This window comes from Platichthys flesus, chromosome 16, assembly GCF_949316205.1.
Source record: "Platichthys flesus chromosome 16, fPlaFle2.1, whole genome shotgun sequence".
NCBI classification, from domain to species: Eukaryota; Metazoa; Chordata; class Actinopteri; order Pleuronectiformes; family Pleuronectidae; genus Platichthys; species Platichthys flesus.
The window spans coordinates 20,013,615-20,041,162 of NC_084960.1; the positions used below are offsets into that span (position 1 = coordinate 20,013,615).

The 27,548-nt window shown below is 41.8% G+C and overlaps 8 non-coding genes across 8 annotated transcripts; all 8 read right to left on the bottom strand.

Annotated features, from left to right (window-relative positions):
- Positions 1-16,723: 16,723 nt before the first annotated feature.
- trnas-gcu (transfer RNA serine (anticodon GCU)) lies at positions 16,724-16,805 on the bottom strand. The gene has a single exon. It is a non-coding gene; the product is annotated as a tRNA-Ser (tRNA).
- A 1,423-nt stretch (positions 16,806-18,228) lies between these two features.
- Positions 18,229-18,310, bottom strand: trnas-gcu (transfer RNA serine (anticodon GCU)). The gene has a single exon. It is a non-coding gene; the product is annotated as a tRNA-Ser (tRNA).
- Positions 18,311-19,736: 1,426 nt separating this feature from the next.
- On the bottom strand, positions 19,737-19,818 carry trnas-gcu (transfer RNA serine (anticodon GCU)). Its single transcript has one exon. It is a non-coding gene; the product is annotated as a tRNA-Ser (tRNA).
- A 1,423-nt stretch (positions 19,819-21,241) lies between these two features.
- Positions 21,242-21,323, bottom strand: trnas-gcu (transfer RNA serine (anticodon GCU)). Its single transcript has one exon. It is a non-coding gene; the product is annotated as a tRNA-Ser (tRNA).
- A 1,426-nt stretch (positions 21,324-22,749) lies between these two features.
- Positions 22,750-22,831, bottom strand: trnas-gcu (transfer RNA serine (anticodon GCU)). Its single transcript has one exon. It is a non-coding gene; the product is annotated as a tRNA-Ser (tRNA).
- Positions 22,832-24,257: 1,426 nt separating this feature from the next.
- trnas-gcu (transfer RNA serine (anticodon GCU)) lies at positions 24,258-24,339 on the bottom strand. The gene has a single exon. It is a non-coding gene; the product is annotated as a tRNA-Ser (tRNA).
- A 1,427-nt stretch (positions 24,340-25,766) lies between these two features.
- Positions 25,767-25,848, bottom strand: trnas-gcu (transfer RNA serine (anticodon GCU)). The gene has a single exon. It is a non-coding gene; the product is annotated as a tRNA-Ser (tRNA).
- Positions 25,849-27,274: 1,426 nt separating this feature from the next.
- On the bottom strand, positions 27,275-27,356 carry trnas-gcu (transfer RNA serine (anticodon GCU)). The gene has a single exon. It is a non-coding gene; the product is annotated as a tRNA-Ser (tRNA).
- Positions 27,357-27,548: the final 192 nt, after the last annotated feature.

Consider the following 27,548-nt stretch of genomic DNA (forward strand, 5'->3'; position numbering starts at 1 on the left):
CAGCATTTATTAAAAAGGGGAAATAAAGATAGTGTTATTTAATGTTTCATCATTTTAACAAACTCCGATATTTCAAAGATAAACACAGCAGCAGCACTTATCACAATTCAGAAAGTACATGTAAAACCGGCGGTCTACCTATGTATGTCTGTCATGGTATGCGTGTGTGTCTGTGTCAAAGTGTCTCTCTGTGTGTGTGTGTCTATGTGTGTGCATGTGAAATACAGTTAGTGTTATTTAATGATTCATCATTTTAACAAACTCCCATATTTCAAAGATAACAACAGCAGCCGCTTATCACAATTTAGAAAACACATGTATTCATCTATGTGTATCTGTGTGTGTGTATCTGTCTGTGTCTATCAATGTGTCTCTGTGTCTGTGTGTGTCTTTGTGTGTGAGAGAGCGAGAGAGAGAGAGAGAGAGAAAAAGAAGTGGGGCGTGGCGATGACGAAGTCACGTCACATCTAAGATGGCGGCCGATCATGATTCGTGGAACCAAGGCCTAAAAACTCTCAAAATGGCGAATTGACTACAAAACAAGATGGCGGAGCCATTATGAATTTAGAGCCAGAATGGGAGGAGAGTGAGAGAGGAGGCGTGGCAATAATAGACTCAAAATGGTGGTTTAACTTGCGTTCTTCAAAATGGAGTCTATGTTAATGACACCATGTGGCCGGAGCTCACACTGGTGGTCACATGAATTACACAAAGGGATTTTCAGACAAAGAGAATTCTTTGTCTCTGCTTTGGCGTTCGGCCGCATGGCTTCCAGATGTGTCCAGCCTCTCTGAATATAGATTTAACTATGTTACATGAACTGTATTCTAAATACAGATCGGATGTGTGTATAGGTCGGTTTAGAAGGAGAGAGAGAGAGAGAGAATACAAGGAGAGAGCAAAGCTCTCTAAAAGCACCGTCAGAGACAAGTTACATTTACTTTACCACTCAGCACCCAAGTGGCGTTGTGTGCTGAGGTTTGACCGGTAAAGTATCTTTAAAGTTGTTCAAACGGTCACAATGAGCTGGAGACGCTGCTCACGGCGCTTAAAAACTATGGCACAAGGCCGTAACCGGAAACCGGAAGTGGCGAATCGCCGCTAAAACACTGGAGACTCTGCGGTCTCATACAAAACAAATACATTCAAGTATTAAAACAATACGCTACGTATTAGATTAACCATTAATCTGCCCAGACAATAAAGCCTCTTACTGTGACCTTCACGGTGTTGCATGCGCGTGTCGCGCGGATATTTCGGAAGTCCAGTGAATAATCGTGGCCGCTCAAGCTCTGTTGTGCTGGTTCCTCTGTCGCAGCGGCGTCGGCTGGGCCGAATAGGAGCAGATTCGTCTGGCTCCTCAACGGGATGAACGTTGTCCTTCTTCTTCAGGGATGTGGAGGTCGTGCTCCTCAGCGGAATGAATCTCGCGCTTCTGCAGGGGACGGCTGTGGAAGCCGTTTGTAGATTGTTGGGAAAAGAAAGTAAAGTCCGTGGGGAAAGTGAAACAGTCTGAGCTTGTTCCGCGTGCAATTTCCTGTTTGGTCTTTTCAAGTTAAAACAAAAATAGTCTCTATCAAAGTAAGATCAAACTTTAGATAAAAGAAAATGAAAGAAATTAACAAAAATAACTCTGGTTGCCCCCTTTAGCAACTAAATCATCTGGAAAGACCCGGAGGGGTCTGTTGACGTCTTCAGAGCAGGGAAAAATGGCTGATAAACTAGAAGTTAAGGTTACCCCCTTTAGCAACTAAAACAGCTGGGAGGCCCCGAAGGGGCCTCGTGATGTCTTCAGAGCAGGGTAAAAATGGCTGATAAACTAGAAGTTAAGGTTACCCCCTTTAGCAACTAAAACAGCTGGGAGGCCCAGAAGGGTCCTCGTGATGTCTTCAGAGCAGGGTAAAAATGGCTGATAAACTAAAAGTTAAGGTTACCCCCTTTAGCAACTAAAACAGCTGGGAGGCCCCGAAGGGGCCTCGTGATGTCTTCAGAGCAGGGTAAAAATGGCAGCGGTTATTGATGTCTCAGTGGTTTTATTCTACCTGAGAGGTTCTGCCTCCTTGAGGTGCTGGTCATGGGATGATGCTGGCTTTTAGCCAATTGAGTGTCAGAGGTCAAACGAGAGTGGGAGGGGCCAGGAGCAGAGCAGGGGTTTCTGGGGAGACCCCAGGGATTAAGTTAACACCAGAAGATACAATCTCCGTGCTGGATCTTAGAGGGAGACTTTAGCTGGCTTCATCTTGGCTCAAAGGCCACGCTTTTACGACCCATTGTGTGTGGATCCTACCACATGGTTAGTTCTGTAGGGACTCTTGCCCAACACTACGCTATCTTTATTATTGTCAAAATGAATATTAAAGTCACCGACAATAATAATTGTATTGGTGTTTAAGGACTAGGTGTGATAAAAACTCAGGGAATTCCGTAAAAAATTCCGTATAAGCCCCCGGAGCTCGGGAAACAACAGCAAATATGATTGGCTGTGGGTGTTTCCAGGATTGGCATGGAAGACTAAGAAAAAGACATTCAAATGATTTGTAGTTGAGTTTAGGTTTAGTATTTATTGATAGACTGGAGTTAAAAATAGCAGCAACTGAATTTATATGACTGGGGGGGGGAGTAGATTCATTTAGACTGACATATTCATCACGATGCAGCCACGTCTCAGTGAGGGACAATAAATCTATGTTGTAATCTGAGACTAGTTCATTAACTAAAATAGCCTTAGTTGACAGTGATCTAAGGTGTAAAAGACCACATTTAAAAGTCTTAGTCTCCTGTGTTGTTTTAATTTGTATTAGATTGTTGTGGAGTTCTCGCTCTGTTATTGTTTAATTTAAATAATCGGACGGTGGACAGTCACAATCTCTATGGGGATTTGTGACTGATCCAGATGGAGCGCAGAGAAGTGTTTAGCACTGCAGCTCTGCTTCCTGGTCCCTACTATGGGTTTTCATGTGATAGACTGAGTAAAATTGCTAGATAAGAGAGCTGCTCCATCCCAAGTGGGATGAACGCCGTCTCTCCTAACAAGACCAGGTTTTCTCCAAAAAGATGGCCAATTATCTACAAAGCGCACACCATTTACAGGACACCACCTCGACAGCCAGCGGTTAAAAGACAACATGCGGCTAAACATGTCATCACCTGTTGTATTAGGGAGAGGCCCAGAGAAAACAACTGTGTCCGACATCGTTTTTGCGAAAGCACACACCGACTCAACATTAACTTAAGTGACCTCCGATATGCAAGTTGTTGCTGCCGACGTGAATAACTTTTTTTATCTACGTTTAGTTTTAGCAAGCAACTTCAGTTTAGATTCAATATCGCTGGCTCTGGCACCTGGGATACAGTTGACTATGGTCGCTGGTGTTGCTAACCTGACGTTTCTCAGAACCAAGTCGCCAATAATCAGAGTTTGTTTCTCAGCGGGTACGTCGCTGAGTGGAGGGAATCTATTTGACACGTGAGCTAGTGGCTTTTTAATCGTGGGCTTTTTAAGACTAGCACTATGCCTTCTACGGACCGTCACTCAGCCGCTCTGGGCTCCCTGCTGCAGGGGAAAAGTTGAGGGACTGCTAGTTAAGGCTAAGCTACGTGCTAAGCTAGGTGGCTCCGCGGTGGCTAGCGGGTGCTGGCTAACTAGAACTAACGGAAGTTCTAAGCTGCAGACCCGCGCTTCTAAGTCGCTAAGCCTCGCCTCCATCGCTACCAACTTACTACATTTATTACAAGTACCACTACTGTTAAGAGAGGCAGAGGAGTAAGTAAACATTAGACACTCGGAGCAAAAAGGAGAGAGAGACAAGACATCGCTGCTATATAGCTACGAAGGTGAGCTCAAACAGAACACAGAATCACTTAAACACCAGAGAGTAGGGTTTGGGATGTGTGGGTGTTTAACTACAGACTGGTGATTTTAGCCGTAGTAATACAGAGAAAAAGCTGTGGTTAGCAGAGGAGCTAAGTAAGTGAGCGACCATCACCAGTGGCAAAGAACAGGAAATGATGCAGCACGCTTACCGTAATGACGTACAATGGAACATCTCACTTACAGATCGCCACTAGTACTTTATGTCAATATAATTTACTCAGCAGCAGCCGCCTGCAACAGTGAGTGTGCGTTCTTGTACAGACATCTTTCTGAGGACCATTTAGCTACAACCTACAAAGTCAGGCCATTTTGGGAAAGTGAGCACATTTTGGCCAGTACTCACCTTCTGACCAACTTTTGGTCAGAGATATTCAAGGGTTAATAGTTGGTTTTAGAGTCGGGGTCAGATTTAGGGAAGGGTTAGGCATTTATTTTTGGTCAGGCTGAGAAGCTAGGAAAAGTATTATGCCAATGCAAATTCACAGTTCACTCACTCCGAACCTCTACCTACTAATGTTTATAAATTACGTCCAGCTGTGTCTACAACCAGACATCTTGTTTTTTTACACTGAGAAGCTGCAGCACTAAAGACCTTCATATGTTACAGTAGAAGCAGCATCTGTTGGGAAGCAGCTGGAGTAATCTGATCCTCTCATTTAGACACAAACTGAAAGCGGTAACACTTTACTCACATTTAAGAATCACGACAAGGCGGTTTATAACGACATGAACAGTGGTTTAAAATGTTGGCATGCAACCAATCTACTGGCCATAGCGACTGTACAAGCTTTCGTGTGCACAACTACAATCATAAGTCTGAATGTAGTTTTTAACATCAGAGAAATAATGAGAGAGATACAAATATAATTACCCTTGAAAATATGAGATACAGTAAACATATATTATAATGTGGCACAGAATGAAACAATATGTTGGATAGACAAAGTGATACAAAAGTTACAAACAAATCTACTTTGGAATGAAGACAAATATGCAGTAGAAAGGCCGAACAGTATTTTAAATCCATATTATTAGTTTGAACAACAGACAACCACAACACACAGCCGGTCCACGGCAATGTACACGTGTTAAGGCTTATGCATGTGTAAAGATAAATAGATATGTCTTTTAAAGGTTCAGTGTGTATAATTTAGTGACATATAGTGGGGAAGGTGCATGTTGCAGTTAATCACCCCTCACCTCACCTTCCCCTTCCAAAAATGAAAGAGAACCTGTGGTATCCTTCAGTTATTGGAATATTGGTGACCATTTAAACATGTTTCTTTGAGATAAATTAACATGCAGAACACAATTAAAGAGATTTATGCATAATGGTCAGGAGCAAAACATTTAACTCACACACACACATTCCATATTTGGGTTACAGTTACACATGACAGAACTGGATTGTGCTATGCTCAAACACACAATTAAATAACTGCTAAATAGAGCATACAAAGTTGAAGCTACCAAATCATTTTCTGTTCCAACAGAACATCTTCCTGCTATACAGTTAAAGGGACAGTTAGAAAGACTTCTACTCAGTGTTGTGCAAGTTTACACCTCATGAATTAGTTCAAATTTCAGTTCATACAAGTAAACATGAATAGTTCACGTTCATAGTTCACCATTTAAATTCTGAACTAGTTCATAGTTCAGTTAATGTCATAGTTTTAAGGTGGAAAGTGAGAATGAAAGAATTAACTTGTTAAAGAAAACCTTATCCATCCCTACCCCTTGCCTTTACTGTCGGAATCTTTATCAGACAGTGTGTAAATATCCCTCTCTGCTTTCTCTTGCCATCTGTATATGAGACCAGAGCTGTTGTGTTGCAGGTATGGCCTGCCCCTTTAAGGAAAGTTTGTAGTGTGTGACGTAGTGCACCAGGGTATTATGGGTAAAGACGCTAAAAGTGTGTGTTTAACGAGAAGTGACTGACCAACTGGAGGAGATTCCAGTGTTGCTCCTGCTGTATATCCGAGAAATAGAGTGGCCGCATTCCAAGTAAAGAAACATCTCCTCCTCCTTCACGGAGCGGTCCGGACGGCTGGTTACGGCCAGACGGCGAGCCAAGATAACCAGTGACAGAGGCGGCTCCTGGTACAGGCGACATAGGAGACTGAGATCTCATGACGTGAAACATGCAATTAAAAACAATACATTCAGTCACACCATCATTCTCTGCCCCCGGGGACGCACCGGAGGTAGAAGCGCTGCAAAAAGCCGTCCGCTTCCTTTCCTTTCACATGTTAAATACTTGGGCTGTTCGCACCAGGAAGAACCGGGAGGCTCCGTGGCCACACACACAGGCACATAATATCCTGTGAAGACCAGCATCATTTACCCCTGAACCAGCGCGGAGAAATGATGATGATGATGAAAAATTAAATATAAAAAAAATATATATATAAAATTAAATTAAATTAAATAAAAAAAAAAAAGAAGCCCACTGCGCACATCAGCATTTCTTTCCTTTTTTTATATGTAATTAAGTTAAATTTACATATATTTAGCAATTAATAAACAATATCCCACCAATTTTAAGAGTTTGATATATTTCCAACTTAAAGATGGGAAGGAGGGGGATTCGAACCCGGGTCTTTCTTTTCAGAGAACAGATGCTCTACCAACTAGGCCACACAGCCTGATGATTGCCATGAAGAACTATACAGACAAAGAAGATCGCCAAATTATCATGTGTGTGTCCGTGTCATGTTATGCTGCTTTTGATAAACACTTCAGTGAAGATATTTTGTACTTTACTACATATATTTGACAGCGTTACTTTTAGATTTTTGCCTTTTAGATACTGGATGATTGTTAGAGAATAACCCCATACGTTTTCCAACCTTGTCTTTGAACGCCTTACAAGAATCACAGTCTGCTGTGATGTCCTGAGGCTGCCCCCTGCTGGCTGCTGGGTTCAGAATCAGATCAGAATCAGAAGATTCTGATCCAGCATTACCAGGGCTGGCCCTGACCAGTGAGCTGAGCTCCCACCTACGGTTCGGAGCCGAGACACTGGCCAGAGAAGAAAACACTTGGAATACGTTGCTTGTTTGGTCTGCATATATGTGCCATGAGTGATGGGTAATGTAGTGCGAAGTCGAGGTAGTTGGTTTAGGTTAAGCTACATCGCGGGCACTGAGCAACGACATGGTCGATTTAGACAGCGTCTCTCCTGAGGAGAAAGTATTGAAATGTCCCGAGGGTCAGTGAACAGGTAGGGGTGGGGAACTTGACAATTCTAGGCCAATGGCTGTAGGGTTTTGTGGGATGGCTGGCTCTCATTGGCTGATGAGTTGGCATATCAAGGGTGAATGAGGAAGGGGAGTGAAGAATACAGTGGTGGATGATAGGAATGTCGGAGTTACGAACAAGAAGTGTGTCGTGTTCGCTGGACTTTAATAAAGTTACACATAAAGAGAGAAGTTTCCTGTTGTCTGTACGTGAGGACGCTACAATATGAACGTGTTCACCGTTCAAATTCATTATTTATCATTGAGTTGCGTTCAGTTCATCATTCTCATAAAGGTGAACGTGTTCAATGAGTATCCAGTACAGTATCTGCACTGGGCCAAATTATTGATCCACTTTTGCTCTGGTAGCCCAAGGCTTGGAGTTCAAACCTCACATTTTACAGAAAGTAAGCTTGATACAAGTCTTTACACTTTTGAGTGATTTCTGCCATAGATCTTTACTGCAGGATAATTCTCTATCAATGGAACATCATAACTCCCACTTCACTTTTCAATTATGAGGTGACACACAAGCAGGTAGACTCCTGCTGTTGGTTTAAAGCTGTACTAAAAAGGTCACTCATTCATAGTCTTGACAGTGTTTCCCCTACCATTATATTAGGGGGGCGCCCCACCCCCCCAACAGAACCCCCCTGCAAGGTTAGGGTTAGTTATTTCTTTTTTATATATAGCGCCAGATCTCAGCACATGTCTTTTAAGGTTACCTTTCCTATAAAACAGGTCTATAGCTTGCTCTTTTATTAAACAAACTAAATGGTTACCGTAAATCCTCTAATATAGGCCCGGGCCTTTATTTTACTCAAGCACTTTTGTGTCAAGAAAAATATGGCTTTGGTGTTCATTTTGCCAATGCAGCCTATGTCCATGTCACTTTTTGCACAACAGAAAATGGCTCACGGAGTCACCAAGTAAATACCAAACAATTAATGATGTGGAATTCAAAGCCGCCCAACAAAAGCTTTAGATTGCCAGTGTTTGTTTTCAGAGCGCTTGTTTTGTTAATATTCATGCTCAAGTCATGTTACAGAAACTATATGGTCAATACCTGAGAAGTACATATTCAGTCATCACAAAACATATTGATTTAAAACACCAGGTGTCTAGGTGATATACCAACCACTAATGCATCTCATTCCAGGTATTATGCATTTCTAGATCCGGCAGTCACCCGGTAAGACCTCTATATCGTCACCAATGAGGCACATAGCTCCTGCACACGACTAATGGTGAAGATGATTCATATGAAAAGGGCTGCCGCACAAATAGCAGAATCAGCAACTCCACCAAACACAGCTGCAGGATACCCAACAACAAATCGAGGTGCTACAGTCTTGTGAAGCATTTTGTAATGACGGTAAGTTTCTTGATATGTTTGAATCCAACCAGATTTACATTGCATCCTCTATTACCTCTACACACTAGATTTGGTGTACGTACCTAATTTACCAGCCCCATCAATTTCCATCAGAGCTGAGGAGTCCAACACCAAAACTGCTGCATAACTGTGTCTGTTGCCTTGTATATATGTACATATGTGATTCGTTATATAAAGAAATATGTACACCTTCATTGATTTCATGGGTTTCACGTCAGTACAATATTATACTATAGTGCTCTGTGTCAATTCCTTTGAACAGTGTAATATCTTTGTTAAAGGAATGAAAGACAGGTTGTACAGCCGTGGCCAAAAGTTTTGAGAATGACACAAGTATTGGTTTTCAGAAAGTGTTTTGCTTAAGTGTTTTTAGATCTTTTTGTAAGATGTTACAGTAATTCAAGCACTATAATTTCAAGCATTTCATAAGTGTCAAAAGATTTTATTGACAATTACATTGAGTTTATGCAAAGAGTCAATATTTGCCGTGTTGACCCTTCTTTTTCAAGACCTCTGCAATTTGCCCTGGCATGCTGTCAATTAATTCTGGACCAAATCTTGACTGATGGCAGCCCATTCTTGCATAATCAATGCTCTGACTTTGTCAGAATTTGTGGGTATCCGCCTCTTCAGGATTGACCACAGGTTCTCAATGGGATTAAGGTCTGGGGAGTTTCCTGGCCATGGACCCAAAATGTTGAGGTTTTGTCCCCTGAGCCACTTGGTTATCACTTTTGCCTTATGGCAAGGTGCTCCGTCATGCTGGAAAAGGCATTGTTCGTCATCAAACTGTTCTTGGATGGTTAGGAGAAGTTGTTCTCGGAGGATGTTTTGGTACCATTCTTTATTCATGGCGGTGTTCTGAGGCAAAATTGTGAGTGAGCCCACTCCCTTGGCTGAGAAGCAACCCCACACATGATTGGTCTCAGGATGCTTTACTGTTGGCACAAGACAAGACTGATGTAACGCTCACCTTTTCTTCTCTGGACAAGCTTTCTTCCAGATGCCCCAAACAATCTGAAAGGGGATTCATCAAAGAAAATGACTTTACGCCAGTCCTCAGCAGTCCAATCCCTGTACCTTTTGCGGAATATCAGTCTGTCCCTGATATTTTCTTGGAGAGGGGGTGGCTTCTTTGCTGCCCTTCTTGACACCAGGCCATCCTCCAAAAGTTGCCCTGAAGCCTTCTTCACAGCAATTGAACCGCTCTCTTTGAAGTTCTTGATTATCTGATAAATGGTCGATTTAGGTGCAATCTTACTATCAGCAATATCCTTGCCTGTGAAGCCCTTTTTGTGCAAAGCAATGAAGACTGCACGTGTTCCCTTGCAGGTAACCATGGTTAACAGAGGAAGAACAATGACTTCAAGCCCCACCCTCCTTTTAAAGCCAAGCCCCACCCTCCTTTCAAAGCTTTTTCTCAATCAGCAAGACAAAGTGATCCCCAGCCATGTCCTCATCAACACTCTCATCTGTGTTAACAAGAGAATCACTGACATGATGTCAGCTGGTTCTTTTGTGGCAGGGCTGAAATGCAGTGGAATTTTTTTGGGGGGATAAAGTTCATTTTCATGGCAAAGAGGGGCTTTGCAATTAATTTCAATTCATCTGATGACTCTTCATAACATTCTGGAGAATATGCAAATTGCCATCATAACAACTGATGCAGCAGACTTTGTGAAAATGAATAATTGTGCCATTCTCAAAACTTTTAGCCACGGCTGTACGCTACTTTGTGTGTGTATTTTTTTCACCAATGAAAATCATTAAACTGCACTGCATTATATAATGTTATTGCTACACTGTTCTTCCCTTAAAAGTCCAGACTGCTGTCTATTAATACAACGCAATCAGTGTATTTTTGCCTATAACTCTGCCATAAAAAAAATGCATTCCATAACACTTTTAAATCAAATCAAAGTCTCACACACAAACGCCCTTTGCATAGATAATACTCGCACTGGCGCCGGATGAAAACACAGTAAAAGGACAGGGTTGCAAAGGGTTAAACAAACCAGAATGTTTTATATGTTAGATTCTTCAAAGTAGCCAACTTTTGCTTTGATGACAGCTTTGCACACTCTTGGACTCCTTTCAATCAGCTTAACGAGGTATTCACCTGGAATGGTTTTCCAACAGTGGAAGTGTTCCCAGAGATGCTTAGCACTTGTTTGGCTGCTTGCCTTCACTCTGTGGTCCAACTCATCCCAGGCCCCAGGTTTCTGAGGCTGGTAACTCTAATGAATTTATCCTCAGCAGCAGAGGTAATCCTTGGTCATCCTGTCCTGGGGTGGTCCTCATGAGATTCAGTTTCATTATAGCGTTTGATGGTTTTCACGACTGAACTTGAGGATACATTCAAAGTTCTTGAAATTTTCGGATTTGCTGACCTTTCTGTGTTAAAGTAATGATGAACTGTCGTTTTTCTTTACTTAGTTGAGTGGTTCTTGCCATAATGTGGATTAGAACTGTAGTCCAATAGGCCTATTCACTGTATAGAACTCTGCACCAACCCTGCCTCTGCACAACACAACTGATGATCTCAAACACATTAAGAAGGCAAGAAATTCCCAAAATTAACTTTTGACAAGGCAAACCTGTTAATTGAAAACTATTCCAGGTGACTTCCTCATGAAGCTGATTGAAAGAAGGCCAAGAGTGTGCAAAGCTGTCCTCAAAGCAAAAGGTGGCTACTTTGAAGAATCTAAAGTATCCAACATAGTCTGGTTTGTTTAACCCCTTTTTTTTTAACCACATAATTCCATGTGTGTTCCTTCATAGTTTGTATGTCTTCAATATTATTCTGCAATGTAGAAAGAAAGAAGAATAAAGAAAAAACATTGAACGAGAAGGTTTGTCCAAACTTTTGACTGGTACTGTATGTAAGAGTTGAAGTTAGTGTCTCTCTGTCTGGAGCATCGGAGTTAGATATGAAAGTACCCAAGCATAGACACTACAACATTCTGTTGGTTTGCCTTTAATCTTTGACTAACCTGAGATTTGTACTTATTGGACAGAGAAGGGTGTGATGTGATGTGTGAGGATTGTCAAAAGTCCTTAACACTTTGAATTTCCCCTTTTCATGAGTACATTTCGCATGTGAACAAATATTAACAGGAGTTGGGGAAAAGCAGGACCTAAACGCAGGAGATGTGTAGAACATCTAAAGGTGTCCTTTAATAAGGCAAAAATAAAACTACAAAAGAACAAGAGACAAAGGCAAAGAGAGTCCAAAAAAATAGATTAACAGAATCAAAATAACACTTGAAACACCAGAAGAGACTGCAAAAGGCTAAACTGAAAAATAATAAACTATTTATATAGCACCATTCGGAAATAGGGTTTAAAATGCGCTTCACATGGTCAACACAGCAGGAATCATAAAAGTTGAATCACAAGAACAGTGAATAGAGTAGAAAAACATTATCAACAAGACAGTGAAAGACGATGACGAGTGAAAGCGGCAACTGACAAAGGGAAGCACAGAGACTTATATAGACAGGAAGGCAGAGATGATTTAACACAGGTGAAACACATGAGGGCCAGGTGCAGACAATCAGATTCACAAAGAGCAAAATTTCAAAATAAAACTGAAAACACAGGACAGATCAGCTCAGAGTCGTGACAGAAGTCTTTTTATTAAGTTTTCTGATGAAACAGTCATCTTATCTCCTCTTCAGGGTTCAGAGTCTGATCATGTTCTTGCATTAGAGGAGAGCGGGGTAATGCAAGACATTTATACATTCGCTCCCCTCTAGGCGAGCTAAAATGATATATCAGTAAAATGTACACATTTCCCATTAATGATGTCTTCAGGACAAAGGGCAGTGAAAATATGATTGTTTTTAATAAAGTGGTATTGTGTCTCACTTTACCCCAGCTTAGGGGTAAAGTGAGACAGACCAGAGAAATCAAGGGGGTAAAGTGATCCACTTACTTTTTCCACTTTAAAACTACCATAACAACACATGTTGTAATAGTTAAAATCCTGACAGCTAGATTGACAACCACACATTCCAAAACTAATATCGAACTAGTAACAGAATCATGGTGATTAAGCACATTTATGATAATTATGATTCATGTGATCTCTTGCACACCCTAGCTTACCCGCACATTGTTTCTCTGTCCAATTGGCAGGGGCAGGGACATTGTTTTTTCTCTGCGTATTCAAATGCCAGTTCACTGCACTTAACTGGAGCAAGGCCATGGAACTGGTCGGCTAGTTGTTTCAAGTGTTTGGCAGGCTTCTCCTCCATTATCTTTGCCTCAGCTTCTGCACCCCAGGTTACTGATTTATACTCCCCTTTCTCTTTTTTCTTTATGAATCTTTTGAGGGTTGTCTTATCAATATGTCTATCCCTTCCAGCTTTTCTTGAGGACTTCTTTCCTTGCATGACCTCTTCGGCTACACTCTCCATCTCTGTGAGGGGTGTTTGGCCCCAGGTTGTCTTCCTGGTGTATAGTTTCTTGGCATGATGACTTTTCTACAATGTTTATGACAATAAAAATAAAAACATATATAATGTAATATAACACTAAAATATGTTTAAGACTAAACTTAACTTGTGCTTCATGGTGGGGTAAATTGACAGTGTTTCACTTTACCCCACAGCATTTTTCCCACTCTACCCCACAGCCACACAATTCAGGCTAATCTTCAGCTAGCATCAATCACATGGTTCTATATGTTGGAAGTTCACCAACATGTATGATATAAGTTTTTCTACCTGATTCAAATTTGTTTTGACAGTTTAACAGTTCAAAGCAAGAAAATTTACTTTTACATGCAAAAAACACAACTTCTCCTTCATGGCAAGGGGGGAATGGGAGGGGCTTGAAAACATAATGGTCAAATGACCACAAATGTGTTCCGTTGCCTAGATACAGGGGGTGTCTCACATTCCCCGATGTCCCACATTACCCCGCTCTCCCCTACCTGTGAACATAGGCAACTGGCCTTGCTTGTGTTTCTTGAAGATGTTACACTGGTCGTTCAAGAGGCTTCTTTAGTTCTAAAAGACTTGAGGGAGGTTTCAGGTATTTAATTTCTCTAGGATCTTTGCCAAACTCAGAGTTTGTGTTTTAAACATGCAGGTTGTTTAACCCCCCACCAAATGGTATTGTGTGGAGCTCCTGTTTTTTCAGCAATAGTTTTCTTCTTCTTCTTTTGTCCACAGCCACTTGTCACCATTGTAACAACTCTCTTAAGAACAGGAAAAGTTTGAATTTCAGGAGATAAATTTACCTCTGAAGGATGGAACATTATTTTTCTGTATAATATCAGTCCATGGCATAAAAACAAGGAAATCCATTTGTTTTAGAATGGGACTTTGTCAAACTGAATTTCAGAACTTTCTCAACCAGACTAAAATCAAGATATAACAAATTACCTGGAGAATATGTGCATCGATCCCACTACTTCTCGCATGCTGAGGCTGGTAACTCTAATGAAAATCTACCATTTGAGCTAATTCCCTTTCTGCAGAGCTCTCTGTAAATCACTAACTTGTCCAGTCTCCCCTGAGGGCCTGTGATGAAAGACTTCATTAATTTGTCTAGGCGATGTGATCCATTCTAGGACAGAACAACATACATAATGAACAGGTTGCCATGATTTGCCACAGAAGCCATTCTTACACAGGACGGACAGACTTGCAATAGATGTCAAGTGCAGGAAAACATCATCAAGATTAAAGTCTATTGCACGTCTGTCTGTCCTAGGAGAGGGATCCCTCACATGTGGCTCTCTCTGAGGTTTCTATGTATTTTTACCCTGTTAACAGGGTTTTTAGTAGTTTTTCCTTACTTGTGTGAGGATTAAGGACAGAGGATGTCTCACCATGTTAAAGCCCTATGAGACGAATTGTAATTTTTGAATATGGGCTATACAAATAAAATTTGATTGATTGATTGATTGATCAATTCCCCCCAAATATGTTTTGATATCTGACGGGGAATTTATTTGAGTTCTTGTGAGAATTTCATCCCGACATGCTTCGCGGCGCTCACAAGCCCCCCCCTGCGCCCCTCCCTCCTTCTCCTCCTCATGCAGCTGAGCGCCAAACGGCTGCAGCCACTTCTTCTCTGACCCGCAGCATTAGACAAACAGGTAATGACGGTGTTTGTGCAATCCCCCGACGTTGTTTGGTAATAAATGAACCACAACATTAGCGCCGCTGAAAACATTACGTCATAACTGGTCTGACATTTCCTAAAAAATAAACAAACAAAAAGGATCTGAGGAACTGAGGAGTGGACTTTATTTCATGGCTGGTGTTGCTCAGAGAGAATTAACTTCCAATTCTCAAATGCCAACCTCAAAGGTCTCCTCTGCAGAGACCTGAAAATCTAGTTTAAGCTGATCACACTTGACGTTTCTTAACCTAAACAGCAAGAGTTCTCAATGAGTCATATTCAGTGCTCTGATGTATTTGTTTTTATTTGTACTGTGTGTGTGTGTGTGTGTGTTTGTGTGTGTGTGTGTGTTGTTTGTGTGTGTTTATCTAAAGGTATGAGGTTACCACCACTCAATACCACCATTGTCAGGACATTTGGATGTTGTGGGGACATTTTGACTGGTCCTCACAAATTCAATGGGCTGTTAGAGGGTTAAGACTTGTTTTTAGGGTTAGGTTACGGTCAGGGTTAGGGTTAAGGAATTAATTATGTCAATGAGTGTCCTCACGACTATAGACAGTGCATCTGTTTATATGGCTTTTCTAACTCTGTGTCCACTTCTAAATTCAGTGGTTAATTCTTTACTGTTGAGGCTGTATTACCCCTCAGAGTCTTCAAGTGTTTTGTTTATTGGTGGGTGCCAATAACATCAAAGCGCACCCACCAAATCTGCTATTACCATATGTGATACATGCGTTAAAATTTGTTGAGCAATTCCACTTCCACCTCTTCCCTACTCAGCCTATTGGTGGATGGCAAACACAGGAAATCGTACATAACTGCCATCTGTTTCCATCATAGGGAATGGGCTCCCATGATGTAGAACCTATGAAGGATCTCTACTCCTTTTACACAAAAGCTATCCATTTGATCATCGTATTTGCCCATAAAGATTTCCACTCTTTAGTAAACAGGACAAAGAAGACGAAACTGTGCACCTGTATCTTGTCTTTAGCCAAACGGACGATCAACTGAGAAGGGAGCAACAAACTCTTGACGAAGTTTTTCCCTGAAACAATACCCAAAATGGACTCAATAAGAAATATCAACGACTCAATGGTAAGATTGTCTCATTTGTCTTTTTTCAATAATCTTGGCCAGCAAGCTTTTCCCTGGTATTTATTCATTTCATGAAGAATTTGAATGCAGTTTTTTGGGTGCAGTTTATCCTAACCCCCAAAAAAACTCAATAGATGTGGAGCCAACACTTTAAAGGAATAGTTCACCCAAAAATTATAATTCACTCATTATCTAACCACCCCTATGCCGATAGAGAAGTGGGTTATGTGTTTGAGTCCACAAAACATTACTGGAGTTTCAGTGGTAAACAGTGTAGCAGCCGAATCCAATACAACTGAAGATATTAGTGAGCTATCTTCAGATGCGAAAACACAACAACATGTCTCCATACTGCTCCTGTGGTGTCATCCAATTGTTCACAAGACCTGGCATTCATATGAATGAAGTCTCTCATCACAGGCCCTCAGGGGAGACTGGACAAGTAAGTCATTTACAGAGAGCTCTGCAGATGGGGAATTAGCTCAAATGGTAGAGCGCTCGCTTAGCATGCGAGAAGAAGTGGGATCGATGCCCACATTCTCCAGGAAATTTGTAATATCTTGATTTTAGGCTGGTTGGGAAAGTTCTGTTATTCAGTTTGATATAGTCCCCTTCTAAAACAAGATGGGTTTCCTTGTTTTTATGCCATGGATTGATATTATACAGAAAAATGCAGTTCCATTCTTCCAGCATGGTTCAGAGATTTATAGAGCCATCGCCAAGTAGGACGGACATTTTTCTTGAGAGCACATGGTGGCGTATCACCATACTTAGACACTAACTAAATGCTCATATTTTCCCCAATAATATGTTTCTAATCTGTCATTTCAAGTTGGTGAGAGATTCAGAGCACCTGGTTAGGGTTTTTGTCAGTACACGTGACAAGAATACAGCATTTGAGATAATAATCTCAAGCAGCAGAGTAAGCTAATTCAGTCAATTAGAGTAGAACTTTGTGTCTTGTAAACTTCACTGCGACAAGGATGGGATTCGAACCCACGCGTGCAGAGCACAATGGATTAGCAGTCCATCGCCTTGACCACTCGGCCACCTCGTCCTATTCAGAGGTAAATTTATCTCCTAAAATTGAAACTTTTCCTGCTCTTAAGAGACATGTTACAATGGTGACAAGTGGCTGTGGACACAAGAAGAAGAAGAAAACTATTGCTGAAAAAACTGGATTTTAACCCATGCGTGCAGACCACAGTTGGTTATCATTTCTTTACTGGAGAACAATTTAGGGGACTACAGGACTCTAACTTATGTTTTCTGGTATTGTACCTGCGTACATAGGCAACTGGCCTTGCTTCTGTTTTTTTGAAGATGTTACACTGGTCGTCCAAGAGGCTTCTTTAGTTCTAAAAGACTTGTGGGAGGTTTCAGGTATGACATCTCTCTAGGATCTTCACCTATACTCAGAGTTGGTGTTTAAACTTGCAGGTCGTTTAACCCCCCACCAAATGGTATTGTGTGGAGCTCCTTGGGTCAAGGTGTGTATAGCATTTCGCTATGGTGTGAGTCATTAGGGTTACACGCAATGTCAAGATATGCAAAGGGCCAGAGAGTGGAAATACCTCTAGCCTCCCACTAAAAAGTTAAAACTGAAAGAGGATCTGGAAAGAGAAGTGACAGGTTTTCAAGAAACCACAGCAAGCCTATTCACACGTGGCTGCAGCCGATAAGTTTCATCTTAAGGTCGAAGACAATGGATGTCACTCACAAAGGGGAATGGTTCAATAGTGGAGAATGTGGGCATCGATCCCACTACCTCTCACATGCAAAGCGAGCACTCTACCATTTGAGCTAATACCCCTGTGTAAGATCATCTTCTGTGGCAAATCATGGCAACCTCTTCAGCGTGTATGTTGTTCTGTCCTGGACTGGATCACATTGCCTAGACAAATGAATGAAGTCTCTCATCACAGGCCCTCAGGGGAGACTGGACAAGTAAGTAATTTACAGAGAGCGCTGCGGATGGGGAATTAGCTCAAATGGTAGAGCGCTCGCTTAGCATGGGAGAAGTAGTGGGATCGATGCCCACATTCTCCAGGAAATTTGTAATATCTTCATTTTAGTCTGGTTGGGAAAGTTCTGTAATTCAGTTTGATATAGTCCCCTTCTAAAACAAGATGGGTTTCCTTGTTTTTATGCCATGGACTGATATTATACAGAAAAATGCAGTTCCATCCTTCCAGCATGGTTCAGAGAGTTATAGAGCCAGCGCCAAGTAGGAAGGACATTTTTCTTGAGAGCACATGGTGGCGTATCACCATACTTAGACACTAACTAAATGCTCATATTTTCCCCAATAATATGTTTCTAATCTGTCATTTCAAGTTGGTGAGAAATTCAGAGCACCTGGTTAGCGTTTTTGTCAGTACACGTGACGAGAATACAGCATTTGAGATAATAATCTCAAGCAGCAGAGTAAGCTGATTCAGTCAATTAGAGTAGAACTTTGTGTCTTGTAAACTTCACTGCGACAAGGATGGGATTCGAACCCACGCGTGCAGAGCACAATGGATTAGCAGTCCATCGCCTTGACCACTCGGCCACCTCGTCCTATTCAGAGGTAAATTTATCTCCTAAAATTCAAACTTTTCCTGCTCTTAAGATACATGTTACAATGGTGACAAGTGGCTGTGGACACAAGAAGAAGAAGAAAACTATTGCTGAAAAAACTGGATTTTAACCCATGCGTGCAGACCACAGTTGGTTATCATTTCTTTACTGGAGAACAATTTAGGGGACTACAGGACTCTAACTTATGTTTTCTGGTATTGTACCTGCATACATAGGCAACTGGCCTTGCTTGTGTTTTTTTGAAGATGTTACACTGGTCGTCCAAGAGGCTTCTTTAGTTCTAAAAGACTTGTGGGAGGTTTCAGGTATGACATCTCTCTAGGATCTTCACCTATACTCAGAGTTGGTGTTTAAACTTGCAGGTCGTTTAACCCCCCATGAAATGGTATTTTGTGGAGCTCCTTGGGTCAAGGTGTGTATAGCATTTCGCTATGGTTTGAGTCATTAGGGTTACACGCAATGTCAAGATATGCAAAGGGCCAGAGAGTGGAAATACCTGTAGCCTCCAACTAAAAAGTTAAAACTGAAAGAGGATCTGGAAAGAGAAGTGACAGGTTTTCAAGAAACCACAGCAAGCCTATGCACACGTGTTTGCAGCCGATAAGTTTCATCTTAAGCTCGAAGACAATGGATGTCACTCACAAAGGGGAATTAATGGTTCAATAGTGGAGATATGGGCATCGATCCCACTACCTCTCACATGCAAAGCGAGCGCTCTACCATTTGAGCTAATCCCCCTGTGTAAGAATAGTTTCTGTGGCAAATCATGGCAACCTCTTCAGCGTGTATGTTGTTCTGTCCTGGACTGGATCACATTGCCTAGACAAATGAATGAAGTCTTTGATCACAGGCCCTCAGGGGAGACTGGACAAGTAAGTCATTTACAGAGAGCTTTGCAGATGGGGAATTAGCTCAAATGGTAGAGCGCTTGCTTAGCATGCGAGAAGTAGTGGGATCGATGCCCACATTCTCCAGGAAATTTGTAATATCTTGATTTTAGGCTGGTTGGGAAAGTTCTGTAATTCAGTTTGATATAGTCCCCTTCTAAAACAAGATGGGTTTCCTTGTTTTTATGCCATGGACTGATATTATACAGAAAAATGCAGTTCCATCCTTCCAGCATGGTTCAGAGATTTATAGAGCCATCGCCAAGTAGGACGGACATTTTTCTTGAGAGCACATGGTGGCGTATCACCATACTTAGACACTAACTAAATGCTCATATTTTCCCCAATAACATGTTTCTAATCTGTCATTTCAAGTTGGTGAGAGATTCAGAGCACCTGGTTAGGGTTTTTGTCAGTACACGTGACGAGAATACAGAATTTGAGATAATAATCTCAAGCAGCAGAGTAAGCTAATTCAGTCAATTAGAGTAGAACTTTGTGTCTTGTAAACTTCACTGCGACAAGGATGGGATTCGAACCCACGCGTGCAGAGCACAATGGATTAGCAGTCCATCGCCTTGACCACTCGGCCACCTCGTCCTATTCAGAGGTAAATTTATCTCCTAAAATTGAAACTTTTCCTGCTCTTAAGAGACATGTTACAATGGTGACAAGTGGCGGTGGACACAAGAAGAAGAAGAAAACTATTGCTGAAAAAACTGGATTTTAACCCATGCGTGCAGACCACAGTTGGTTATCATTTCTTTACTGGAGAACAATTTAGGGGACTACAGGACTCTAACTTATGTTTTCTGGTATTGTACCTGCGTACATAGGCAACTGGCCTTGCTTCTGTTTTTTTGAAGATGTTACACTGGTCGTCCAAGAGGCTTCTTTAGTTCTAAAAGACTTGTGGGAGGTTTCAGGTATGACATCTCTCTAGGATCTTCACCTATACTCAGAGTTGGTGTTTAAACTTGCAGGTCGTTTAACCCCCCACCAAATGGTATTGTGTGGAGCTCCTTGGGTCAAGGTGTGTATAGCATTTCGCTATGGTGTGAGTCATTAGGGTTACACGCAATGTCAAGATATGCAAAGGGCCAGAGAGTGGAAATACCTCTAGCCTCCCACTAAAAAGTTAAAACTGAAAGAGGATCTGGAAAGAGAAGTGACAGGTTTTCAAGAAACCACAGCAAGCCTATTCACACGTGGCTGCAGCCGATAAGTTTCATCTTAAGGTCGAAGACAATGGATGTCACTCACAAAGGGGAATGGTTCAATAGTGGAGAATGTGGGCATCGATCCCACTACCTCTCACATGCAAAGCGAGCACTCTACCATTTGAGCTAATACCCCTGTGTAAGATCATCTTCTGTGGCAAATCATGGCAACCTCTTCAGCGTGTATGTTGTTCTGTCCTGGACTGGATCACATTGCCTAGACAAATGAATGAAGTCTCTCATCACAGGCCCTCAGGGGAGACTGGACAAGTAAGTAATTTACAGAGAGCGCTGCGGATGGGGAATTAGCTCAAATGGTAGAGCGCTCGCTTAGCATGGGAGAAGTAGTGGGATCGATGCCCACATTCTCCAGGAAATTTGTAATATCTTCATTTTAGTCTGGTTGGGAAAGTTCTGTAATTCAGTTTGATATAGTCCCCTTCTAAAACAAGATGGGTTTCCTTGTTTTTATGCCATGGACTGATATTATACAGAAAAATGCAGTTCCATCCTTCCAGCATGGTTCAGAGAGTTATAGAGCCAGCGCCAAGTAGGAAGGACATTTTTCTTGAGAGCACATGGTGGCGTATCACCATACTTAGACACTAACTAAATGCTCATATTTTCCCCAATAATATGTTTCTAATCTGTCAATTCAAGTTGGTGAGAAATTCAGAGCACCTGGTTAGCGTTTTTGTCAGTACACGTGACGAGAATACAGCATTTGAGATAATAATCTCAAGCAGCAGAGTAAGCTGATTCAGTCAATTAGAGTAGAACTTTGTGTCTTGTAAACTTCACTGCGACAAGGATGGGATTCGAACCCACGCGTGCAGAGCACAATGGATTAGCAGTCCATCGCCTTGACCACTCGGCCACCTCGTCCTATTCAGAGGTAAATTTATCTCCTAAAATTCAAACTTTTCCTGCTCTTAAGATACATGTTACAATGGTGACAAGTGGCTGTGGACACAAGAAGAAGAAGAAAACTATTGCTGAAAAAACTGGATTTTAACCCATGCGTGCAGACCACAGTTGGTTATCATTTCTTTACTGGAGAACAATTTAGGGGACTACAGGACTCTAACTTATGTTTTCTGGTATTGTACCTGCATACATAGGCAACTGGCCTTGCTTGTGTTTTTTTGAAGATGTTACACTGGTCGTCCAAGAGGCTTCTTTAGTTCTAAAAGACTTGTGGGAGGTTTCAGGTATGACATCTCTCTAGGATCTTCACCTATACTCAGAGTTGGTGTTTAAACTTGCAGGTCGTTTAACCCCCCATGAAATGGTATTTTGTGGAGCTCCTTGGGTCAAGGTGTGTATAGCATTTCGCTATGGTTTGAGTCATTAGGGTTACACGCAATGTCAAGATATGCAAAGGGCCAGAGAGTGGAAATACCTGTAGCCTCCAACTAAAAAGTTAAAACTGAAAGAGGATCTGGAAAGAGAAGTGACAGGTTTTCAAGAAACCACAGCAAGCCTATGCACACGTGTTTGCAGCCGATAAGTTTCATCTTAAGCTCGAAGACAATGGATGTCACTCACAAAGGGGAATTAATGGTTCAATAGTGGAGATATGGGCATCGATCCCACTACCTCTCACATGCAAAGCGAGCGCTCTACCATTTGAGCTAATCCCCCTGTGTAAGAATAGTTTCTGTGGCAAATCATGGCAACCTCTTCAGCGTGTATGTTGTTCTGTCCTGGACTGGATCACATTGCCTAGACAAATGAATGAAGTCTCTGATCACAGGCCCTCAGGGGAGACTGGACAAGTAAGTCATTTACAGAGAGCTTTGCAGATGGGGAATTAGCTCAAATGGTAGAGCGCTTGCTTAGCATGCGAGAAGTAGTGGGATCGATGCCCACATTCTCCAGGAAATTTGTAATATCTTGATTTTAGGCTGGTTGGGAAAGTTCTGTAATTCAGTTTGATATAGTCCCCTTCTAAAACAAGATGGGTTTCCTTGTTTTTATGCCATGGACTGATATTATACAGAAAAATGCAGTTCCATCCTTCCAGCATGGTTCAGAGAGTTATAGAGCCACCGCCAAGTAGGAAGGACATTTTTCTTGAGAGCACATGGTGGCGTATCACCATACTTAGACACTAACTAAATGCTCATATTTTCCCCAATAATACGTTTCTAATCTGTCATTTTAAGTTGGTTCGAGATTCAGAGCACCTGGTTAGCGTTTTTGTCAGTACACGTGATGAGAATACAGAATTTGAGACAATAATCTCATGCAGCAGAGTAAGCTGATTCAGCCAATCAGAGTAGAACTTCGTGTCTTGTAAACTTCACTGCGACGAGGATGGGATTCGAACCCACGCGTGCAGAGCACAATGGATTAGCAGTCCATCGCCTTGACCACTCGGCCACCTCGTCCTATTCAGAGGTAAATTTATCTCCTAAAATTCAAACTTTTCCTGCTCTTAAGATACATGTTACAATGGTGACAAGTGGCTGTGGACACAAGAAGAAGAAGAAAACTATTGCTGAAAAAACTGGATTTTAACCCATGCGTGCAGACCACAGTTGGTTATCATTTCTTTACTGGAGAACAATTTAGGGGACTACAGGACTCTAACTTATGTTTTCTGGTATTGTACCTGCATACATAGGCAAATGGCCTTGCTTGTGTTTTTTTGAAGATGTTACACTGGTCGTCCAAGAGGCTTCTTTAGTTCTAAAAGACTTGTGGGAGGTTTCAGGTATGACATCTCTCTAGGATCTTCACCTATACTCAGAGTTGGTGTTTAAACTTGCAGGTCGTTTAACCCCCCATGAAATGGTATTTTGTGGAGCTCCTTGGGTCAAGGTGTGTATAGCATTTCGCTATGGTTTGAGTCATTAGGGTTACACGCAATGTCAAGATATGCAAAGGGCCAGAGAGTGGAAATACCTGTAGCCTCCAACTAAAAAGTTAAAACTGAAAGAGGATCTGGAAAGAGAAGTGACAGGTTTTCAAGAAACCACAGCAAGCCTATGCACACGTGTTTGCAGCCGATAAGTTTCATCTTAAGCTCGAAGACAATGGATGTCACTCACAAAGGGGAATTAATGGTTCAATAGTGGAGATATGGGCATCGATCCCACTACCTCTCACATGCAAAGCGAGCGCTCTACCATTTGAGCTAATCCCCCTGTGTAAGAATAGTTTCTGTGGCAAATCATGGCAACCTCTTCAGCGTGTATGTTGTTCTGTCCTGGACTGGATCACATTGCCTAGACAAAGGAATGAAGTCTCTGATCACAGGCCCTCAGGGGAGACTGGACAAGTAAGTCATTTACAGAGAGCTTTGCAGATGGGGAATTAGCTCAAATGGTAGAGCGCTTGCTTAGCATGCGAGAAGTAGTGGGATCGATGCCCACATTCTCCAGGAAATTTGTAATATCTTGATTTTAGGCTGGTTGGGAAAGTTCTGTAATTCAGTTTGATATAGTCCCCTTCTAAAACAAGATGGGTTTCCTTGTTTTTATGCCATGGACTGATATTATACAGAAAAATGCAGTTCCAACCTTCCAGCATGGTTCAGAGAGTTATAGAGCCACCGCCAAGTAGGAAGGACATTTTTCTTGAGAGCACATGGTGGCGTATCACCATACTTAGACACTAACTAAATGCTCATATTTTCCCCAATAATATGTTTCTAATCTGTCATTTCAAGTTGGTGAGAGATTCAGAGCACCTGGTTAGCGTTTTTGTCAGTACACGTGACGAGAATACAGAATTTGAGACAATAATCTCATGCAGGAGAGTAAGCTGATTCAGTCAATTAGAGTAGAATTTTGTGTCTTGTAAACTTCACTGCGACGAGGATGGGATTCAAACCCACGCGTGCAGAGCACAATGGATTAGCAGTCCATCGCCTTGACCACTCGGCCACCTCGTCCTATTCAGAGGTAAATTTATCTCCTAAAATTCAAACTTTTCCTGCTCTTAAGAGACATGTTACAATGGTGACAAGTGGCTGTGGACACAAGAAGAAGAAGAAAACTATTGCTGAAAAAACTGGATTTCAACCCATGCTTGCAGACCACAGTTGGTTATCATTTCTTTACTGGAGAACAATTTAGGGGACTACAGGACTCTAACTTATGTTTTCTGGTATTGTACCTGCGTACATAGGCAACTGGCCTTGCTTGTGTTTTTTTGAAGATGTTACACTGGTCGTCCAAGAGGCTTCTTTAGTTCTAAAAGACTTGTGGGAGGTTTCAGGTATGAAATCTCTCTAGGATCTTCACCTATACTCAGAGTTGGTGTTTAAACTTGCAGGTCGTTTAACCCCCCACCAAATGGTATTGTGTGGAGCTCCTTGGGTCAAGGTGTGTATAGCATTTCGCTATGGTGTGAGTCATTAGGGTTACACGCAATGTCAAGATATGCAAAGGGCCAGAGAGTGGAAATACCTGTAGCCTCCCACTAATAAGTTAAAACTGAAAGAGGATCTGGAAAGAGAAGTGACAGGTTTTCAAGAAACCACAGCAAGCCTATGCACACGTGTTTGCAGCCGATAAGTTTCATCTTAAGGTCGAAGACAATGGATGTCACTCACAAAGGGGAATGGAGGGTTCAATATTGTAGAATGTGGGCATCGATCCCACTACCTCTCACATGCAAAGCGAGCGCTCTACCATTTGAGATAATCCCCCTGTGTAAGATTAGCTTCTGTGGCAAATCATGGCAACCTCTTCAGCGTGTATGTTGTTCTGTCCTGGACTGGATCACATTGCCTAGACAAATGAATGAAGTCTCTCATCACAGGCCCTCAGGGGAGACTGGACAAGTAAGTCATTTACAGAGAGCTCTGCAGATGGGGAATTAGCTCAAATGGTAGAGCGCTCGCTTAGCATGGGAGAAGTAGTGGGATTGATGCCCACATTCTCCAGGAAATTTGTAATATCTTCATTTTAGTCTGGTTGGGAAAGTTCTGTAATTCAGTTTGATATAGTCCCCTTCTAAAACAAGATGGGTTTCCTTGTTTTTATGCCATGGACTGATATTATACAGAAAAATGCAGTTCCATCCTTCCAGCATGGTTCAGAGAGTTATAGAGCCACCGCCAAGTAGGAAGGACATTTTTCTTGAGAGCACATGGTGGCGTATCACCATACTTAGACACTAACTAAATGCTCATATTTTCCCCAATAATATGTTTCTAATCTGTCATTTTAAGTTGGTTCGAGATTCAGAGCACCTGGTTAGCGTTTTTGTCAGTACACGTGATGAGAATACAGAATTTGAGACAATAATCTCATGCAGCAGAGTAAGCTGATTCAGCCAATCAGAGTAGAACTTCGTGTCTTGTAAACTTCACTGCGACGAGGATGGGATTCGAACCCACGCGTGCAGAGCACAATGGATTAGCAGTCCATCGCCTTGACCACTCGGCCACCTCGTCCTATTCAGAGGTAAATTTATCTCCTAAAATTCAAACTTTTCCTGCTCTTAAGATACATGTTACAATGGTGACAAGTGGCTGTGGACACAAGAAGAAGAAGAAAACTATTGCTGAAAAAACTGGATTTTAACCCATGCGTGCAGACCACAGTTGGTTATCATTTCTTTACTGGAGAACAATTTAGGGGACTACAGGACTCTAACTTATGTTTTCTGGTATTGTACCTGCATACATAGGCAAATGGCCTTGCTTGTGTTTTTTTGAAGATGTTACACTGGTCGTCCAAGAGGCTTCTTTAGTTCTAAAAGACTTGTGGGAGGTTTCAGGTATGACATCTCTCTAGGATCTTCACCTATACTCAGAGTTGGTGTTTAAACTTGCAGGTCGTTTAACCCCCCATGAAATGGTATTTTGTGGAGCTCCTTGGGTCAAGGTGTGTATAGCATTTCGCTATGGTTTGAGTCATTAGGGTTACACGCAATGTCAAGATATGCAAAGGGCCAGAGAGTGGAAATACCTGTAGCCTCCAACTAAAAAGTTAAAACTGAAAGAGGATCTGGAAAGAGAAGTGACAGGTTTTCAAGAAACCACAGCAAGCCTATGCACACGTGTTTGCAGCCGATAAGTTTCATCTTAAGCTCGAAGACAATGGATGTCACTCACAAAGGGGAATTAATGGTTCAATAGTGGAGATATGGGCATCGATCCCACTACCTCTCACATGCAAAGCGAGCGCTCTACCATTTGAGCTAATCCCCCTGTGTAAGAATAGTTTCTGTGGCAAATCATGGCAACCTCTTCAGCGTGTATGTTGTTCTGTCCTGGACTGGATCACATTGCCTAGACAAAGGAATGAAGTCTCTGATCACAGGCCCTCAGGGGAGACTGGACAAGTAAGTCATTTACAGAGAGCTTTGCAGATGGGGAATTAGCTCAAATGGTAGAGCGCTTGCTTAGCATGCGAGAACTAGTGGGATCGATGCCCACATTCTCCAGGAAATTTGTAATATCTTGATTTTAGGCTGGTTGGGAAAGTTCTGTAATTCAGTTTGATATAGTCCCCTTCTAAAACAAGATGGGTTTCCTTGTTTTTATGCCATGGACTGATATTATACAGAAAAATGCAGTTCCAACCTTCCAGCATGGTTCAGAGAGTTATAGAGCCACCGCCAAGTAGGAAGGACATTTTTCTTGAGAGCACATGGTGGCGTATCACCATACTTAGACACTAACTAAATGCTCATATTTTCCCCAATAATATGTTTCTAATCTGTCATTTCAAGTTGGTGAGAGATTCAGAGCACCTGGTTAGCGTTTTTGTCAGTACACGTGACGAGAATACAGAATTTGAGACAATAATCTCATGCAGCAGAGTAAGCTTATTCAGTCAATTAGAGTAGAATTTTGTGTCTTGTAAACTTCACTGCGACGAGGATGGGATTCAAACCCACGCGTGCAGAGCACAATGGATTAGCAGTCCATCGCCTTGACCACTCGGCCACCTCGTCCTATTCAGAGGTAAATTTATCTCCTAAAATTCAAACTTTTCCTGCTCTTAAGAGACATGTTACAATGGTGACAAGTGGCTGTGGACACAAGAAGAAGAAGAAAACTATTGCTGAAAAAATTGGATTTTAACCCATGCGTGCAGACCACAGTTGGTTATCATTTCTTTACTGGAGAACAATTTAGGGGACTAC